This window comes from Pelophylax lessonae, assembly GCF_965119305.1.
Source record: "Pelophylax lessonae genome assembly, chromosome: 1".
Lineage (NCBI taxonomy): Eukaryota > Metazoa > Chordata > Amphibia > Anura > Ranidae > Pelophylax > Pelophylax lessonae.
Genome location: NC_138768.1, coordinates 78,310,643 through 78,326,173, shown reverse-complemented (window position 1 = coordinate 78,326,173; position 15,531 = coordinate 78,310,643). Strand labels below are relative to the sequence as shown.

Here is a 15,531-nt window from a genome sequence, read left to right as displayed (position 1 = left end):
CTCCTTCTACAGAGTAATTAGAATACGATTTAGAAGGAGGTGGTGGGTGGGAGCATTTTTAAGCTTAGTTAGATCAAACTTGGATTTCCACTTTAAATGTGGTGGTTGTATTTGTTTTCTTTTTTAGGCATTTTTCTCCTTTATTTCACCTGTTGATCTGGCCAATAACACACTTCCTTTCTAGGGTGTCTCCACTCCACAGGAGGTTCAAAGACATCTTTGGACAGCAGTATTGTCAATCTAATGGATTTGGGACCCTTTCACACTAATTCATTTTTGATCAGTTTTTCAGCTATAAAAAAAGGAGGAAAATGTATTCCTTTTATTGCTTTGGACATTTTCACACCCGTCAGGTGCATTTCAGCTGCATTTTTAAAAAGTCCTGCTATTCAAAACCATGCCAAAACACAGCTCCCCATTGAAATGAATATAAAATGCATCACAAAATGCATCAAAAATGCATCAAGAACAAATCAAAAACACACTGGGAGTGCATTTTTGGTTTATTTTTTAAATCTTATGTCCATGTTTCACAGGTGTCTGCTGGGAGTCAGGCAACCAGAAAAAGCACCATAAGTGCATAAGAAACACATTAAAAACTGCGTATGGGACAATGTATGTTTTTTTCAATGGAGAACTGTGAAAACAATCTTAGATAAACTTTACTAACAAATAAAGCTAACACTTATAAGCAGCTACAGCAACATTTTTTTCCCTTTTGGGATAAAGGTTTAGGCCCCTTTCACACTTGTGCAACTTGTCCTGCGATTTGGGACTGCAAAATCGCATGACAAGTCAATCTCCATTACTTCCAATGAGTACCGTTCATATCTGTGTGACTTGAAGTTGCACCGACTTTAAAGTAGTCCCTGCACTACTTTGGCCCGATTTTAATGCATTTTGAGGTCCGAAGACATAGGCATTGCTTCAAGCCCAGTCAAAATCGCATCAAAATCGCGTCAAATTCGCTGTAAAATCACGGCAGCAAAATTGCACGACTTTAAAGTCGCACAAGTGTGAAAGGGGCCTTACATTAATGAATGAACACCCCCATCAGTGTTAATTGGTTTGTCTTAACCCTCTAACTGCCACTTTTGCTAGACATCTTGGTCTGTTAAAAGAAGTTGAAAAAACTGACTTACTGATCAGATCAACAGGTAATCGTAAAAGAAAAAAAAGCATAGATATAGAAAACTAATGCAGCCGCCTCCTCTAGGATTTGGTAAGCTGCAATATAATATAGTTTTGTTTTTGGGTATAAAACCGCTTCAGTTGGCGAATTGTCTAAATTGATCCTAGTATGTGTATGCATATGAGATAGGGACCTTAGGTTATAAGCTCCTTGAAGGCAGGAACTGATGTGAATGTGCAATATATGTAAAGCTTTCAGTAAATGGGTAGCATGGTGCCTAAGTGGTTAGCACTTCCACCTAGCAGCACTAGGGTTGTCGGTTCCAATTCCAACCGCGGCACTACCTGCACAGAGTTTACATGTTCTCCTGTCCCTGTGTCCGATCCTCCCACACTCCAAAGACATACTAGTAGGTAAATTGGCCCTAATACGTGTATACAGTATATGAATGTGAGTAAAGGACATTAGATTGTAAGCTCCTTGAGGGCAAGGACTGATGCAAATGTACAATATATATGTGCAGAGATGTATAGTAACTAAGTAGAACTACTTCACTACTGTACTTAAGTACCGAAAGGCGGTATCTGTACTTTCCTAGAGTAGAATTTTTTTCTCCTACTTCCACTTTTACTTCACTACATTTTTTCAATGATTTCAATACTTCTACTCCGATATTTTTTTTTTGTGCTGCATAGTTACTCGTTACAATTATAAAAATTACCACTGCCAGAACAGTAGATGGCAGGTTTCATGAAGCTCAAAACATGTGTATTATCAGCGCATACGAAAATAAAAGCTACTGTATGTATAAATAAAAGCTGCATTTGAAATAATAAAAAACAATATGATGTTCAAACTTTTGACTTCTTTCTTGAATAACTACATAACACAGTACTTGTACTTTTACTTTCAGTACTTGAGTAGCAAATTTTTTTTAAAAAAACGACTTGCAATACTTAAGTACAAAAAATGTTGAATACTTTAGTACTTCTACTCAAGTCACTTTTTGATCGAGCACTTCCACTTCTACTCAAGTCACTTTTTGATCGAGCACTTCCACTTCTACTCAAGTATGGGTTTCGAGTACTTTATACAACTCTGTATATGTGAACCACAATGCTATATAAGTACCTGTAATAAATAGATTGTTTATGCTATATAGATACCTGTAATAAAATAATAAACATGTTTGTATGTGCATTTTCCTTTTCAAGCTTTTACCTCTGTCCACAGCCTAATCCTATAATGTTCTTATATAAACACAGCTCATTTTCATGGTTTGCAATGCCTGAGCTGAAGGAGGAATTCACAAATATGGGTAAGGCTTTATTAAATAGCACCGGGGTCAATCCATGTTTGCTCACTTGCTTTGAATTAGTGATAAAAAAATCATTGTGTCCTAACTTCATAGAGAACTGCGTCTTCAGGCTAGGATTTCCCAAAGTTTTAAAGTGAACCTGATTTGTTTTAACCCGGCAGGGGGCGTTTCAGTAGTTTACATTTTTCTGCACCTGATTGGATGTTTAAATTAACAAACAACATTGATTGATTTACTAAAGGCAAATAGACTGTGCACTTTGCATTCTGCAAGGGAATTTGCTCCAAAGCTTAGTAAATGAGGTGAAGCTTAACTTTGCAATGAATACCCAATCACACACAAGGAAAATAAAAACATTTTTGCTTGCACATGTTTAGATGATGAAAGTCAGCAGAGCTTCCCCTCATTCACTGAGATCTGAAGCAAATTCCCTTGCAGAGTGCAATTGCAATAGCAAAGTGCACAGTTTATTTTCCTTTAGTAAATGAACCCCATAGATGCACAGAACTTTTAGTATTGCAAATGCTTCCAATGCCTTAGCAATGCTCTATAGGGCTGATTTACTAAAGTGACCTGTCTGCTCCAACTTCCCCAGAACCTGATTTGGGTATTTAAGGTGAAATCGCTAACTTGAGATTTAAAGGTCATGTGTGCGATCAACGTTATCAGCTCCAAAGTTGCTTCTCCATCAGCATCACTCATCAGCAATAAAGAAAAGATTACTGGGAATGAGAAGCAGATTTTGAGAACAAACTTTTGGAATGTTCACAATTCTAACAAGTTTTGGATAATAAATAGCAGCAGCTCCAGCCATTCCTATCAATGAAAGAACTAGTGTTTGCTAAAGAGAAAAAAAAAAAACCCAAAACAAACAAAACAAAAAATGACAACCAAGTAATTAGGACACAAAAATGGATACAAAGTGTTCCAGTCCTGCAGCAGCCAGCTGGAATGTGGGATCTATAGAACTGCTTTTTATGTAACACTTCCACAAGGGAATGCATGACATCCAAGTCCTTATCCACAGATCACTCTCATGTCCCTCTACAAAGCTGATGAGAGATGAAGAATGACTTACCTTAGTGGGGAGGAGATGAGTACAGGAGCCCAGAGGAGACCCAGAAGACAGACTGAACTTGTGAGCATGTGTTCCCCTGCAAACTACTGTGACTGTATGACTTAAGGAAAGGGGAGGAGACCAGGGAGAGAGAGAGAGATAGGAGAGAGAGAGAGAGAGAGAGGGAGAGGGAGAGGGAGAGGGAGTGAAAAGTTCTAGCTGGTAGAATAGGCACTCTGCTTCTTGAATATTGATCAGCTTTGGTATCCTTGCTTTTTTTTTTTCTTTTTAGACCTCTTTCATGCTTTGTCAAATATACTTTACATGGAATGCCAAACCCTCAGCCTAGAAGTATTTACCAAAATTCAGGATCTTCTTAGAATAGTCTTTGGTCTTATTGCACAGATTCTAGAAAAAAAAGAAGAAAAAAAAACGCCCTTTACAAGGAAATCTGAACCACATGAGTATGCAAAGTTAGAAGTAAATGAATGCAACTTCAGTTGCGTTGCAATTTGAAACCAGTTTTATGTATAGAATGCACAGTCTGTTTTTTTTTTTTTTTTTACCTTTCAAGAATATTCTTGAATATAATGGTCTGGCTATTGACCAGGTCATTCATTTGGACAACAATGAACAGATCTTAAAGGCTAACTCCTGTCAACTAAAAGACTATCGCTTTCAGGGCAGCCCACACTGCAAGAGTTAGGCCCCGTTCACATAGCAGCGACGCTACTTCCCGGGGCGACCTCCGAGGTCGCGGCGCGCTGCTCGCCCCGCGACCTCGGAGCGGCCGGCACGGACTTCATAACATTGAAGTCTATGACGGTCGCCTCCAGGTCGCCCCAAAGAAGCTCCGGACCCTTTTTCTAAGTCGGAGCGACTTGTGTCGCTCCTATTAGAACGGGTCCGCAGCTTCCCTATGGAAGGCGACCTACGGCGACCTGTGAGGCGACCAGGTCGCCTCACAGGTCGCCCCAGTGTGATTGCAAAGTCACTTAAAGTGATTGCAAAGTCTTGTTTTAAAAAAAATAAATAAATAACAAACATGTTATACTGACCTGCTCTGTGCAGTTAGTTTTGCACAGGGCAGCCTGGATCCTCCTCCTCTTGGGTCCCTCATTGCTGCTCCTGGACCCTCCCTCCTGTCGAATTCCCCCACAGGGAGCAGCTTGCTATGGGGGCACCCGAGCCCAGCTGCAGCTCCCTGTGTCTGTTCAGACATGGAGCTGCCATTCGGCCCCGTCCCCCCTCTCTTCTGATTGGCTAACTGACTTTGGTTGACAGCCGTGGGAGCCAATGGCACGGCCGCTGTGTCTCAGCCAATCAGGAGGGAGAGTCCTGGATGGCCTAGGGACTCGTGGAGAGAGATGGGGCTCAGGTAAGTATTAGGGGTGCTGGGGAGGTTGCTACACCCAGCACCCCTAATACTTACCTGAGCCCCATGCAGCTTCTTTGAATGGAAGCGGTGGGTGGAAAGGCCAGTCATAAATAGGTGCATATGACAGGTCCCTCAGTTCTATTAACCTCTGCAGCATCCGAAGATTACAGCAGTATAAGTGGGAAGGGGGTGGATGGAGGAATATCAGTGGATGGAAGATTGCATCTACATTTACAGCCAGCAGCAAAAGGGTCACATTACACTGATTGTAAGTAAAGTCCCTTGTGCTGTTTTTTTTTAAAAAAACTTTTTTTTGTCTAAATGTATGCTTTAAATTATATCTAAACACGAGAACAAAAGCTAAAAGTATTACTTTTCCTTTAAATGTTTTGACTAAATTCTTTTTCTTTTTGCACACTTTTTTCTTAATTTTCACCTGGTGATCCTGCCAGGAACACATTTACAGTCCCAGGGTGACAACCATACTGTATCTAGGAGTTGTCAGCCTAGGAAGAAGTGTGTTAAAACTATATATTATCTCCCCCTCTGCATTACGCAGGGGGAGGTGTTTTATAGTCAACGGAGAAAACCAGAAACATTGTTAACATATATCAGAGAGTACAGGGAGTTATCAGCTCACAGCAAGGATGATTAGCTACTGTATTTTTTTTAACATTTGTTGAACAGATCAAAAAAAAAAAGAAAAGAAAAAAAGAGAGAGAGAAAATAACATAGGTTTTTGTTTACATACATTTTAACCAGTTCCAACCCAGGCAATTCTGACATTTCTCTTCTAAATGTAAAAATCTGTATTTTGTTTTTTGCTAGAAAATTACTCATAACCCCCTAACATTATACATGTTTTTTTTTTTTAGCAGAGAGCCTAGAGAATAAAATGGTGGTCTTTGCAATTTGGTATGTCACACGATATTTGCATAGCGATTTTTTTAAAAAGCAATTGTTTTGAAAAAAATACACTTTAATTAAATTTAATGCAAACAAACACAATATATAACCCAGTTATTTGGTAAAATATAAAAGATGATGCTACGCCAAGTAAATAGATACTTAACATGTCACACTTTAATATTGAGCAAGCTTGTGTAATGGCAACAAACTACAGTACTTAAAAATCTCCATAGGCAACACTTTAAACAAGCACGATTATTTAATTTTTATTTATTTATTTTTACACTGTCCCTTAATTTATTATTTTTTTAATCACTTTTATTTCTATCACAAGAAATGTAAACATCCCTTGTAATAGAAATATGGCATGACAGGTCCTCTTTATGGAGACATCTGGGATCTATAAGATCCCAGATCGCTCCTCTACCCTGGAAAGCATGAGATAAAATAAAAAAAACAAACATAGATTTCTACTTTCTAGGGGAAAAAAATGTTGGTGTTAACATCTGCCAGAGCTGGAAGTGACGTCATAATGTCACTTTTGGCCTCCTAGGGTCATAGAGATGGCCGGGGACCATCTGGTCCTCAGCCAGCTCTGTGGTAACCCGGCACCACCCCTGGATAAGATCTCTGCCTTCCTGATCAAACGGGAGAGCCCAGAGAGGTGATGATAGGTTGCCTGTAAAACCAATCCAGCGGCTAATCAGCTGCTGGGATGGCTTTTACATTGTAGGGAATTGGTAGCTGAAAAAAAAAGATATCTGGATGATGCCTGGAGCTGCAACCATCATCCAGATATCTCCACTTCAAGTCCACAATATCATATGACGTCATGTGGGCGGGAAGTGTTTAAATCGGACCTTTCCTCGCTTTCACTAAAAGTTACTTATGCACGCATCTCTGCATTCTGACATCAAATCATCTTACAGTCTTTTATTAAATTGAAGATTTTTGATCTTACTTTAATGTCTTCCAACTTCCTGGTCTGTTGAGGCACTGATCACATAGCCAGTGCCTCACAGTTGCCCTGTGTCTGTGTCTTTCCCTGCAGCAGGTGAAAGTTAGCAGGAGGGGGAGAAACTGGCTTCCAGCTGCTGCAGAGAGCCGCACGGGGCTTCCCTCTGTAATTGCCCCTCTGTATGACTGCATGATTCCCCGTGCTGTTGGGCCCCCCCCCTTGTGCCTGTGCCCCCTACAGGAGGACTGGTACTCGCCCCCTATCAGCAGCCCTGCGTATGCATATATGTACTGGACCAAACCTTTCACATTTTATAGTTGTGGGATAGGTCTTTGTGGTGCAGTAGGCTGAGTGTTGTCTGCAGCATTTGCCATTTTTTTGTGGCTTTAAGGAGAGCTAGGAGACATAGGGAGAATGCTGCGCAACATGACACAGTGGGGGAGATTTACTAAAGCTGGAGCACAGAGAATCTGGCGCATCTTTGCATAGCAATTAATCAGCTACTAGGTGTTGTTGTCAAGGCTTGCCGACTGCAATACATATATAAACGCATGTTGCGGTTTGCAAGTTGTTTCTTGAGGTTATGGGTGAAGCTGTCAGCAATAACCCCGGCATTTTGTTTTTTCAGCTGGTGCCTGGCTCTCTCATGAAAGCGGTCAAAGCGGCTCATTAGCCACCCGATCACTTTCCAAAGAGGTAGGAGGGGACGTCCCTCCTTCCTGACGCTCGCAAGTGTTTCTGGGGCTTATCATTTTCACTGGTGCGCCCAATAAATTATTGGACGGTGCAGCCAGCTGGTCACAGAGGCTACCAGATCCCAGATTATCCCAGATTGTCTCTGATCGGCTCTATGGCCCTGGAGGACCTGAGCGACATCATGACGTCACTTCAGGTCTAAATAAAGTAAACAATTGTTTTTTTTTTAAAGTGAAAAATTAATTTTTTTTTATTTCTTTTGCTTTTAAAGGTAAAGGAGAGATTTTGGGTCTTTTTTGACCCCAGATTGCTCCATAAAGAGGACCTTTCATCCTTAAATCTATTACAAGGGATGTTTACATTTCTTGTAATAGGAATAAAAGTGATAAAAAAATTAAAGGGACAGAGTAAAAAAAAGAAATAAAAAAAATAAGAAAAAAAAAAACTAAAGTGCCCCATCCCTCTGTGCTCATTTGCAGAAGCGAAATGTGAAAATGAACCACAAATGTGAGGTGATGCAGCGAAAATTAGAGTGAGAGAGGTAACAAACAGATAACCTGTAAAAATGTTTAAAGCGTCACCAATGGAGATTTTTAAGTACTGTACTTTGTTGCCATTCCACAAGTGTGTGCAATTTTAAAGAGTGACATGTTCGGTATTAATTTTCTCACCATAACATCATCTTTCATATTTTACAAAAAATTGGGGTATATATTGTGTTTTGTTTTTTAATTCATTAAAGTGTTTTTTTTCTCCCCCAAAAGAATGCGTTTTCGTGCATATACTTTGTGACATAAAAAATTACAACGATCGCCATTTTAGTCCCTAGAGTCTTTGCATCAGATTTACTAGGCTCCAGTTTTAGTATTCCCTGACTGTGACTGCTTTGATCCCGACACCAAAGTCTGTGGTCATTATCTATCTATCTATCTATCTATCTATCTATCTATCTATCTATCTATCTATCTATCTATCTATCTATCTATCTATCTATCTATCTATCTATCTATCTATCTATCTATCTATCTATCTATCTATCTATCTATCTATCTATCTATCTATCTATCTATCTCTCTCTCATCTATCTTATATCAGTGCTATTAAAAAAGGACAACATTCTTAAATAGATACTGTATGATATACTGGGGAAATGACTCCCCATTGGTGTCACAAAGGAGAGTTTACAGGGGTCAAATGACAATAACATTATTAATTTCTTCTAACTAGACATCTGTGGTTTGTTTTGTTCCGAATTTAAATTTGGACAAATTTGTAGTAATTTGGCAGTTCAGATGTATCCTGAATTTCTGAACTACAATAGTAATGAATTTGAATGAACCTGAATTAACAAAATTTCAAATTTTTTTATCAAATTCAAATCATTTTTGAATCAAATCATTTTCGAAACAAATTAAAATTTCTGAAGAGAATAAAACAGAATAGAAAAAAAGGAATAGAATAGAAAAGAATATAATAAAAAATAATAGAGTTGAAGATAAAAGAATATAATATAATAGAGTAAAACTGAACATAATATAAAATAAAATAATAGAAAAAATTAGAATAGAAAAAAAAAAGACTAGAGTAAACAGAACAAAATAAAATCGAAAATAAAATAACAGAATAAAATGGAATAGAAAACAAAAGAGTAGATAATATAACAGAATAAAATAGAAAGAATATAACCTTTTTATGAAATTTGAATAGAAAAAATTCAAATTAGAATAGAATAGAAAAGAATAGAATAGAAATAAAATAACCATTTCCCAAAATTCAAATAGAATAAATTTGCATTTGAATAGGATAGAAAATAATAGATTAGAAAAGAATAGAAAATAAAAGAATAGAAGTGACTAGAATAGAATAGAATAAAAAAGAATAAAATAGAATAGAAAAAAACAATAAAATAGAAAGAATATAACCATCTTCTGAAATTCTAATTTCGAATAGAATAAATTTGAATAGAATAGAATAGAAAAGAATAGAATAAACAATAGAAAAGAATGGGATCAATAATAGCGGGTTCCCCCCGGGTCTCTCCCCCAGGTCCTTTCAATGGTGGACGAATAAGGGTCTCATCCGCATAGCAGATCTATGCGACCATAGAGGTTTCCTTAAATGACAGCAGCTGGTTGACAAATACGCTTTGCCTCGGTCCTAATATTTTAGGTACACTCAGATTGACCACTATGTACGTACACTGTCTCGCCTCTCAGATCTGACCACAATGACGCCTGTAGAGTATTTATGCCGCAACTTTGATAAATTACGAGGCTACATTTCCATGGTTTATAACGTGTTAACTGACTCACCTATAAAACTTCCTTATATGCTCCATTGGGAAACCGACATCCAGGACACCCTTGAGCTGGCGGACTGGCATGTTATGGTTCAGGAGGCCTCCAGGTCACCGATCAACACCTCCATCGTAGAAGCGAATTATAAAGTGTTGCTCCGCTGGTACATGGTGCCGGCCAGAATAGCAACTTTCGTCCAGGGCGCATCTTCTCTGTGCTTTCGGGGTTGCGGCCAGGAGGGTACCACGTTTCACGTTTGGTGGCAGTGCCCCAAAGTGCGGCGTTTTTGGATCAGGGTGTACAATTTTATTTACACCTTGACCCAGGTTAACCTAATCAAATCTCCACAACAGGCCCTGTTGGGTCAGAAGGTGGGTGCGGCCACGAGAGCGCAGAGGCGGCTTATCACTTTTATCTTTACGGCAGCTAAAATTACCATAGCCAGGTCCTGGAGGTCTCCTGTTATACCATTTGAGCAGTTGAGGCACAAGCTGTCCTGGATTATGCTGAATGAGCGGCTGTCGGCACAATTGGACGACAAGCTGCGCAGATTTGATAAAGTGTGGGAGCCCTGGCTCAGTTATCTGACGGGGCTGGCTTGAGGGCGGTCCAGGGTGCAGGGGGCGGGGCGCGGAGTTGGGTCCATTCTTTTTCTACTCTTCCTTTATTCTATCGCTTCTTCTTCCCCTTCTTTTCTTGCGTTTCTTTTTCTCTTTACCTTCCTTCTTTGCCTTTTCGCTTAGCATGGGGCTGCCTTGAGAGGGCACGTAGCTATGTACCCTAGCACTTTTTACCTACTCAGGGGAATACGCGTTTGTAGTCTATCTCAAAGGCCTCTGTTGGATTGTTATGCGGGGTAAATACTGTGGGTTTAATGTTTGCCTCTGGGCTTGTTACAGTTTGTTGCAGCACGGGCCTTGCCCCTAAATGATACCAAATGTCGTTGTTCTGATGTACATGTCAAAATTCTCAATAAAAATTATTGAAAAGAAAAGAATGGGATAGAATAGCAAGAATATAATAATTGACCTGTTTTTCGAAAATCGATTTTTGAATAGAATCATTCTGAATTCAAATAGAATAGAAAAGATTAGAAAAAAGGGGGGCACAACATTTTGGGACCAGCTGTATGGGTTAGCGGTGGCCCCCCTTTTTACTGAGGTAGTTTTGTTTAATTAAAAAAAAAAAGTTGTAAAGCTGTAAAGTTAAGTTCGAGATCTCATAACTGAGCCATTTGTTATGTTAGTATTGAAAAAATTGGTATATTTAATATTAATAAATAATTTGAAGATTTGAATTTTCAATTTTGTGTTATTATACCAATAAAGTGCTGCGGCCTTTTCAATGCCATTTATTTTGTTTTGGTCTTTTCTTTGAATTGTATGTCATTATATGAAAAAAGGGAGTGGCGGCCTGCTATCCCATATAAAAAGGGGGGCACAAAATTTTGGGCCCACCTGTATGGGTTAGCAGCGGCCCCCCTTTTGTCTGAGGTACTTTTGTTTAATACAAAAATAAAAAATGAAAAAAAAAGAGATGTTAATTGTTATGTACTTTCAGGGCTTTTCCCCCTTTAGGGAAATGTGGAGATTTTCCGCAGCCAGAATTCCAGCCAATAGGAATTTCTGGAACGTGGTGGGATATTCTGTATTGTTCCTGACCCTATATAAGGTCCGTGGGATTTGGGTTTTCCTCACACTGGACCTCCTGTATGTTAAGAAGCTGGAATACGGCAGTATGAAGACCCTTCTCAGAAAAGTTTTAGAGAAAGCAAAAGGGCGGGGAAGTTTGACTGAGGCAATGCGTAGCTCTAGCTGGAAAACAAGAACAGGAGATGAAGGAAAAGGCTGTAGCGGGTTAAGCGCTAAGCCCGCAGTGTCACCGCAGTATCGGATTCAGGGGAGCAGGTCCATCGCCATCACACAAAGAGGAGCAAGCCACCTGTAAAAGGGAGTGGAAGGACAGCTCGGCGGGAGGAGGAACAGAATGAGAATAACAGTGGCCATGAGGAGGGCGGCGCGGAAGCTGCACCCAGCCGGCATATCACAAAGAAAAGACGTTCTCTTTCTCCTTCAGTATCCAGGTCCAGCTCCAGAGGAAGGAGAGGAAGGTCTAGGGCAGGGCCGTTGCAAGGTTTTTTGCCGCTCTAGGCAAAATAAAAATTGCCGCCCCTCCATATGCTCTCTCACCCCCCATCCCAAGTTGCTGAAGGGGTTAAAACTAGTGGCTGGTGCTCCATCGGTTGGGGGGGCGGCAGAGTCCAGTCCACACCATATCCCCCCCCCCCGGGTGCCAGTTCACTTATGGCACTTTCCACTGCAAGTACCGGCTCGGCTCCACTCGGCCCTGCTTGGCCCTGCTTGGCTCTGTTTGGTTTTCCACTGCATGGTACTGCATGGTACGGTGTTGGAACGGTTCGGTATGGTTTGGTACGGTTTGCTTTTCCACTAAAGTAAAGTGGGTGGGATAACAGCGATTCTCTTTTTTTTTTCTCTTCTTTTCTTTTCTTTATTATTTGTTCTTAATGGTAGACTTTCTGTCTACTTGATATAAAAAAAAAAAAAAAAAAAGTTGCATACCAGAGAGGGCATTTTCTTTTTTGCGGTATTTAAGGGGAGAGTTGATTTACATATGTGATGATGCCAAACTGTTTAAGCGTTTTACCGTTCGGTTCATGTAGTGGAAAAGCGCCGCTGTACCCAGTGGTATATTTTGGTTTTGTGCTGCCCTAGGCAAGACTAAAATTGGGCGCCCTCCCCATGTAAATTTTCCCCACTCCTTTTTTAACAGATGTGTCTTCCTCCAAAATTGAAGGACTACAAGTCCCAGCATGAACCCCTGAAATCTCATAATGGGGGGGGGTGAGGGGGTGGGAGAGAGAGGGTGGGTGAGAGAGGGAGGGAGAGAGGGGGGATGAAAGAGAGAGAGAGGGATTGGGTTAGGGAGGGAAAGAGAGGGGGGGTGAGAGAGGGGGGATGAGAGAGAGAGTGGGGGGGGTGAGAGAGAAAGAGGGGGGAATCGAAGAGAGAGAGAGGGGGGAATCGAAGAGAGAGGGGGGATGAGAGAGAGACGGGGATGAGCGAGCAAGAGAGAGGGTGATGAGAGAGAGAGCGAGAGAGAGTAGGGATGAGAGAGAGAGTGAGAGGGGGGAGAGAGAGGGGGATGAGAGAGGGAGATGAGAGCGAGAGAGAGAGAGGGGGATGATAGAGAGAGAGGGGGTGAAAAAGAGAGAGGGAGGGAGAGAGAGGTGGTTCTAGCAACCAGTGGCCAATAGAGTCTCAGGTGGTGGGGGGTGGCTTTTTTTGCTGCCCCCCTGCAAAGTGCTGCCCTAGGCCTGGGCCTTGTTGGCCTAGGCCAAAATACAGCACTGGCTGTACCGTACCTTACCGTACCGAACCGCTCGGTTCCATGCAGTGGAAAAGCGCCATTACCTTTTTCCTCCGGATGGCGGCGGCTTCCCCCTGAGTCTCCTCTATGTCCCCTCTCGGCGGCCATCTCCTCCCTCCTCCTCCGCCAATAGGATGCCTTCTCCTTTAGCCAATTGGAAAACAGGTCTCAGGAACCGCTTCTTGATTAGCCGGGAGGAGAATCAGTGTGGCTATAGCAAATATTAATTTGTTATTGTCACACAACTGGGTGGGCTCAGGGCGCAGTGCTCTGCGCCCCGAGTCCATCCTTTTTTGAAGCCTATTAGAGCCTCTGGCTCTAATCACGTGCTTAAAAAAACCACCATGCGTTCGGCGCTCTGCATGTAGATTAGGGCGCCGGACACATGGTAAAACCTCTTCAGTGACTTACGGTAAGTCACTTACCTTGGGCCAGGTCCTGGTCTAGGGGAATGAGCAGAGAACAGCGTTCTCTCACACCTCCTTCAACCCCAGCAGTTGCTAGGCAACAGGAGCAAGCTGGTTCAGTGCAGCTTGTTGAAGAAAGAATCTCAGGAATTTCTCCCATGGATCAGCAGGCTGAAGTAAGTCGGCAGGCTGATTTTGAAGGAGCTGAGGGCTTCTTTAATATTCCAGCACAGGGTGTACAGAAGAATATTGCTCAGGGGGAGTTTCCACAGATGTCTGTTATTACCAATTTAGTAAGCTCTCTGTCTAAATTAGTAAAATCAATGTCTAATTAAAAAAAAAAAATACAGTAAATAACGACACATTGGTCGCTGCTGACAATAACTTGAATATTTCCGAAATAATGCAGAACACTGTGCCTGTGTCCAGAATGCATGTGCCTGAAACATGTTTTAAAGAAGTGATAGATACCATGTGAGGTTTCACCCTTTGGTTTTCACTTACCAATTTCAATCAAGGAAAAAATATGGAGAGGGGAGTTCATAGATATTTTGTCACTGCTCCCATCTGTTAAATAAGTTTGCGGTAAAATCTGGAAAAAAAAAAATGGATGACAAATCGGATGATGAAAGACACACCGGCCAATTTCAAGGTCATTCTTTAATTGGCTGCAAGGTTTTTGCATTTTTTCAAGTATAATGTCAGAGAAACATCCACACTTATGCAGTGGGTTATTTCAGCACGTGGACCATGTATTGGAAGCATATAAAAATTTTGGTGGTTTTGGATGGTTCAATTATGATGAGTTATTCAGGCAGAAACTCGCAATCCATCCTTCGTTGAAATGGGGAATGAAGGATATTGGGCTATGGCTCAATCTAATTTTGCCGCAAAAACACTGAATGTTAAATTACCCACGAATCCCCAAACAGCAGAATGAGTTTATAGAGGAGGCGTGTGCTTTGTATTTAACGAATCTCAGTGCAAGTGGGGCACATCTCGCCATTGTAGACACAAGTGCTCATTTTGTACTGGAGGTCACCCAGTAGTCAAATGTTATAGGAAAAGCAATAATGTGGCTCAATCACAGCAGGAAAATATTTTTCAAAAAAAGCTTGCACGGCGATGAGTCTTCTAAGGATGCGTCCTTGGTTGGATCAACATCCAAACAGGGAGAAAGCCAATTTCCGAATTAAAGGTTTCACATTTGGCTTCCCACTCCCTGAGTTTTCAGGTTCTGGTTGTGAGGTAGTCCCAAATCTGAAGTCAGTTTTTACGTTTCCTCAAGTACTAAGAGAAAACATTTCCAAAGAGATTGAAGAAGATAGGATTGCCGGTCCTTTTAAATATCCCCTATTTAAGAATTTTCGTATATAGCCACTTAGAGTAGTCTCCAAAGAGGAACCTAATACATTTAAATTAATACAGCACCTTTCGTTCCCACAGGGAAATTCATGAAACAATGACATAGACAATTCTTTGTGTTCAGTTTCTTATTCAACTTTTGAAGATGTTATTCCAATAATTAAAGCAGCTGGTCCAGGGGCTTTATTGGCTAAGGCGGACATTAAATCTGCTTATAGGCTTCTGCCAGTTGACCCAGTGGCTTTCAACTCATTAGGTTTTTATTTTGACAGACTTTTCTTTTTTCGATAAATGCCTAGCAATGGGCTGTGCCATACCCCTGCTCATGTATTGAAGATTTTTCAGATTTTTTAAAATTGGGTAATTTGTTTTGGATCCGGTTGCAACTGTGTGATTCATTACCTGGATGACCTTTTATTCGTAGGTCCTTCAGGTTCTGATCAATGTTCTCATTTGCTTCATTTATTTTTTAACATCAGAAAATTTTTTGGGGTTCCATTAGCATTTGAAAAGACAATATTTCCTAAAGCAGCTTTGGAATTTTTGGGGATTTTAATGGATACAGCAGTAATGGAAATTCCTTTACCTATTGAAAAAATTATTAGGATAAAATCTTTGATTTTAATT

At 40.7% G+C, this 15,531-nt stretch overlaps 1 protein-coding gene across 1 annotated transcript in view; it reads right to left on the bottom strand.

Moving 5' to 3' along the window:
- SLC1A3 (solute carrier family 1 member 3) overlaps nt 1-3,661 on the bottom strand; it is a 119,118-nt gene extending 115,457 nt beyond the window's left edge. Inside the window, exon 1 of the mRNA XM_082261326.1 lies at nt 3,529-3,661. The gene's annotated coding sequence lies outside the window, so the exon portion shown is untranslated. The remainder of the gene's footprint in view (nt 1-3,528) is intronic.
- Between the last annotated feature and the right edge of the window lie 11,870 nt (nt 3,662-15,531).